The sequence below is a fragment of the Ammospiza caudacuta genome, chromosome 5 (genome assembly GCF_027887145.1).
Source record: "Ammospiza caudacuta isolate bAmmCau1 chromosome 5, bAmmCau1.pri, whole genome shotgun sequence".
Classification (NCBI taxonomy): domain Eukaryota; kingdom Metazoa; phylum Chordata; class Aves; order Passeriformes; family Passerellidae; genus Ammospiza; species Ammospiza caudacuta.
The window spans coordinates 45,265,422-45,271,421 of NC_080597.1; positions in this window are offsets into that span (position 1 = coordinate 45,265,422).

Genomic DNA, 6,000 nt, shown 5'->3' on the forward strand with positions numbered 1-6,000 from the left:
CTGGGTACTGGGGCAGCAGGGGACTACCACAGCAATACTGAGGTAAGATGTCACTGGTCAGAGCTCAGAAAGCTCCATGTAGGAGAGGAGCACACTGGGGACAAAGCACCAGACTGCATAAGCCACAAGCACTTCCTTTGATGCTATTTACCAACTAGATCCCAGATCTGTCTGGCTAGCTGCCATTACAAAGGCATTGCCACCAATGCCAACTGTGAAAAAACTGCATCTGGCATGAACAGTGCATGGCTTTTGTTTTAAAAAGGACTTTCTTTGTTCCTCACACCTTGTCCTTGAATTCTGCTGGTCACTGCTTATTCTCATCAGCCATACACTGTCTCCATCATTCAGGCTCTACCTCTTGTCCCACAGGAGCAGTGCCAGACCCCCCTTAATCATGGGCAGCACCACATCTCCACACATGCACTCAGTGTTGGGAGTGCCAGACCTGGAGAGCAAACTGCAGCAACACATGGCCAAAGAGAGGTTATGTTCCTGTGGCTCAACAGATGTACAGATCTATGTCCATATGTGCAGGTAACTTAACACTGTGGGTGTCCTCCCCTTCTCTGACATGTGACCACATTAGCAGAGTCACAGGATAATGGAAAGATGGGTTGGACCTCAAAGACAGTCAGTGCTAAGTGAACCTACAGTCTTACATGCAGACCTCAAAACATGTCAGAAAGATCGCTTATGATAGCAGCAGAACAATGTAAAAGAGCTCATGCTCTGTGCTGTATGCATTAGGGTATCTACCTTCATTTTCTTTGGGTCTGAAAGTCTTTATAGAAACCCTTTGTTTCAAAGACCTGTTTTTAAATTAACTTACAAAAATTCTGCAAAACCTTTAAAAATATTTTTGTGGCAGAGGTGTGAGGATTTGAAACACAGAGGCACACCAACACTGCAAGCCATACCTAAGAATTTCACATCTGTCTCCTGGAAGCAATCTCCTGCCAGAACCCCACCACGCTGCACAGTGGTCCTCGGTGTGGCCTTAACATCTGTCAGAGGAGCTGCCCCTGTGTGCTTGGCTGCTTTCACAGGCTCCTGCTGTTGCTCAGGGGGGCTGGCAGCGCTCTGCAGCCGCAGATACCCTTACAAGGCAAGGCTGCAATCGCCCCCTCCAAGGTGGGGCTCCGGCAGCCACAGCCGCCACTGCACATCCCTGATCCAGCTTTCCTGGGGCCATTTAAAATAACTTTGGGAGGCAAAAGGCAGCCCAAGCTTTAGGTCTAATTCTTCATGTAGATGATAAGCTGAGGTGCACTTACAGGACAGTGAATAGAGTTTGTCTAGCTCCTAACTTGGACAAGAGACTGCAGGCGTCTGGGCCAGAAAGTGTGCAGCTGCCAAAATTAAGCAGACAGCTGGAATCAGAGCAAACTGCCTCTAGCAGCCCTGCCAACAGATTCTGCAGGTCAGCTATTGAAATTATTTGCACATCAGCATATTTCAAATTTTGAATGCAGCCTTTTGTGAAAGATCACAGTGAGAGCATTTGTAAAGAAGGGGTTGTTCTCGGACAAAAACAATTTCCTAAAGAACCCATTTCCTTAACATGAAAAAGGTGGAAGGTTTTCCTAAAACTGGCACCAAGAGCATATCTGTGACATGGAGATAATTACTGGAAGTAACCAGTGAGACTGCCAAATCTGACTACAGCAGAACTGCCAGATTTTTTCCTTCTTAACTGATGCCAAAACACACAGGTGACTTATAAGAAACAAAACTGTGGAGAAGAGTGTAAAATAAGACTACTCTTACACACAGCGCTTTAGCACAGTCTAGAGGACTTGTCTATGAAATGCTGCCACCGTTGGACTGTGGCCAACTCATCTTATAATTCAGATAGCCTGAGGGTGGGTGGGATGGAGGCACACATACTTCCCTCAAATCAGAAGCCCCATGGCTCAGGGACATGTACTGACTCCCCATCAGGCAATCTCAGTCCAAAGAAGGCTCAAAACTGCAAGTTGAGGATACTTTAAAGAAAAAAAGAAAATGGATATTTACAAAATGTTAGTGAAACTGGATCTGTTGCAGCAAAATTCTGCTTTTACTGACTTCTACTTTACTCCTACTGACTCTGCTAGATGCTACATCTCCTTTTACACTGTCTAACCTAATCCCATGATTCTCAAGAATCCCCAAGAGTGAGGCTGCTCCAGGAGGCCTAGACAGCTTGATGGGATCCAGAAGGATACAAGAATAAAAAATCCAGATGGCTCATGTCAGCCCCTCTTGTCCCTTTTCTGTCTCTCTTTCCCTGGCAGGAGTCCTCTCTCTGGCCCCACATGGGGCATGTAAACATCTGACAGGCTGCTCCTGCCTGGGTGGAAGGACCTGGCAGCAGCCTGGGATATGGTTGAGGCAGGGCAAGCTGTGGGAGCTGTGCAGCCCAGCACAGCCTGGCAAGTTCCTGCTGGGAGATGGAGCATGGGATCTCAGAAAGATGGTTCAGCCAAAGGAGAGGGCTCCTGACCTACCCACAAAGGGTCATGCTAAGGATACTTCTCAGACAGACAGCAGCCACCAAATGACAACTGAAACTGTGGATCCTAGGTATTTTCAAAACACTTTTTTCTTCTTCATTCACTCCAATATATTGTTCCTGTCTTTATTTATATCTGCTGATTGTGGGGAAAATAATATGAAGAACTCATCAAAATCATAGTTCATAAATGCAAGTGCCAGAGATTTTATTCCTTCCACTCCCTCATACTGAGTTAACTCTAAATTTACCTTCATCTGTAATCCTCAGCTTTAAGAAATCAACTTTGCTTTCTTTCCCCAAATGATGGATTCTTTAACAAATTCAGGGATATTCACAGAAGTTACAGGTAAAGCGTAAAAAAGAAACAATCAAGTTCTCAGAACTCATAACTCTGTGCCACCTAGTGCATTCATTCACCCATAACATTTTACAAGAAAGAGTTCATCCTCATTGTAGTAATAGGTAAGGAACACTACTCACAACCATTTCTAAAATCAGCTTCTACTTCTGACTGCCCAGACTGAGACATATTTTGAGGTAAAAAAAAAATAGCAGGTTTGCATGACATGGGCAACTCCCTCCTCCCAAAGCAATGAAAAAAAGAAAAGCAGAGGCAAAAGACTAAAAATTAAATCAGCACATCTGAAAACTAAGTCCAAACTTTCTTGCTGAAGGCCATAACTAATCAGTCACTAGTAGAGCAAGGACTGCAAATCTGACTTCCTCAGTCCTTGTTTCATTCTCTAATTCCCGACTCCAACAAACTGCTTTATAATAATCATAAGACCTTACTGATTAGTCATATATGCAGATAAGGAAATCTCTCTTCAAGGTTACTGTAAAGGGAAATGTTACTCAGGATGGCAAAAGGAAGGTCAAAGGAAGAGAACAATGCAAATGGAAAACAGAAAAATACTGGAAAGCAATGTTCCTTTAAACCAAAGTTCAGGAGCACTGGGAAATATAAAAGTAATGTTCAGCCTTGTGATACACTGGTCTTCCTTCCCCAGGGAATAATGCTGCAGAATTTTCTGATAAGAAATTGTGGTAGAAAAGCCTAGTGAAATTAAGACAAAGTAATTTTTATCCTGAGTCAACCAAGTGAGGTCAGCCCCAGGCAGGATGCATGGTATTGACTTCATCCTGCTGCCCTATGGAAACCATCACCACTGCTTTGTTCTCACCTAGGATTGTAGAGCAAAATAATCAATGATAGTATGTATCTTCCTGTCTGTCAGAAAAGACAAAGCCTTAAAAGGGATTTACCATGGCTACAGTACACACTTGCAACCATCAGCAGAGAAAAAGATGGAGAAGTATAAGGTATGATTTAGGCAAATCAAGTAATCATATCCAGTTATCCATCTTACTGCAACATATCAGCAGGCAAAATATCTGAAACAGGCATGTGCAGCTTTCCATGGGTTCACAAGTCTAACTGAAATACATGTGTCTGAAGATCTCTTGGGATCCCATGATGAAAGTTTTCTTCTCAAATGCAAAGGGGAGGTAATTTTTCCATTTTTCTCTAGGGGTTATCCAAATAGGGCAGGCATGCAGAGACCAGCCAGGTTTATTTTCTCAGGAACTGTCCAGTGTCCAAGCATCAAGGCTCCAGCATCATCTGAGCCAGGAGTGATCCAAAATTCATCCATAGGAGGGGCCTCTTAATTAGGAATCAAGGCATAAGTCATAAGTAACATGAAGGTCACAGATGAAAGGTGATCAGGATGCAAAACTACTGTTGGATCAAAAATCCCATTTGGGACATCAAAACCATAATGTAAGGTGTGTATCTTGAAAGAAGTGGTAAAGGGACTTTATCTAATTTTTTGAAAGGTTTGTTACATGCGGAGATTCTTAGTTCAGTCGAAGAAAGAACAGAGATAATTTCTCCCAGGCTGAGCCTGGGAATCTTAGAGGAAAGAATTAAAACAATCATTATCTCTCTTTCTGTAACCATTGTTTATAGTTATGGTTCTTCACAGTGTGCTATTCATAGTCACCAATAGTGTGAGATGTTTCTACTTTGAGACCAATCAAGTATCACCTTAGCAAGTCACATTATAAAAGACTGACTACTTTCATTAAAGTTAGCCTTTTGATCTACCTGAAGACTGGAGTCTTTCTTTCTGCATCAGTTACATCATTTGTGAAATAAACATTCAGAAAAAAACCAACCAAACAAACAAAAAACAAACCAACAAAGCAACCCAACAAAAAACCAATGACAACTGATTATCAGCGTATTATTTGTAGAAGAAACCAGATCTGAAAAGCTTGTAGGAGTATACATTTTGTATCTGTGCCTCTGTATTCCCAAGAAACTGTACAACAGCCTTTTCTATCCAGGCAGCTTTTTCCACTTGGCAGTAAAGTATGATAAGGTCTTAGGAGCAGGGGTGCTGAATCCCCAGTGGACCTATGCTGCAGGAATGCAGGCTTACCATAGCTGAAATTAAAAGGGAGGGAACATGACAAACTAGCTATTGCTTGAGATCTCCTGCAAGTGCTAAGAGAACCCAGCCTGTTTTGATCAGAGGCAACCAGCTACTTCATGCTTTGGGCAGGAACTCCCCAGAAGTTTAACTAGCAGGACTTCATTGTCATGCATTTAAATGGCATGCAACTGGTGACAGCTTCCCCTTTCCCAGTAAGGATACTGAAGCTTTAGCACTACAGCACTGAATTTTTACACACCTAGGCACACTATTTGCAGAGTAAATGAGAAAGGCTTAAGCTCCTATCCCCAATTCCTGTGGAGCACACTGATATAAGGCAACATATACAAGAATGGAGTTTCACTGTAGAATGAGATCCCTTGGAGCAGGGGAACACAGAGTGCAGCACATGCACATAGCTGGGGAGAAACTGAGCTCCTGAGAACAAGTGGGCTCTTCTGCACTGAGGAAGGGTCTGGAGGGCAGCATTTAGGCAGTGCCACTAGTTAGAGGAAGCCATGACTCAGTATGAAAAAATGCTACCTGCTGTCATTTGATTCCTGCACTCTGTGAAACAAGACTTTTCATTTCTGTAAGAAAAACAAACAGAACAACATAGGGCTGTGTTGTCTACCTGATTTCCTAACAGCTGTCGTTGTTACTGTTGGTTGGCATGCTACTTAGATCAAAGACTGGGAACAAATATTTTCCTATCTTCACCCGGCAATGTTATCATTAAAAATAATCAAAAACCACTCCCCACCTTCCTTCCCCACCAGGGAAGGTTTTGCATCATGCCCTTCCTGCACTGAGTCAGAAGGCAGCAGCAATCTCTTCTGTGTATATTTCCAACAGCTGCTAATGCCATATGTCAAACAAAAAGGCTGAAACTCTATTAAAAAAAAAAAAAAAAAAAAAAAAAAAAAAAGCAGATAATGTGAAGCTGGAAGAGTATTTGAGAGCATGGAATATGAGTTTCCCAACAGTTCTGACTTTCTTTTCTAATCAGTTCTCACTGCCATCTCATTATTTGCTCAGGGCAGGTCTATGTGGGATGAA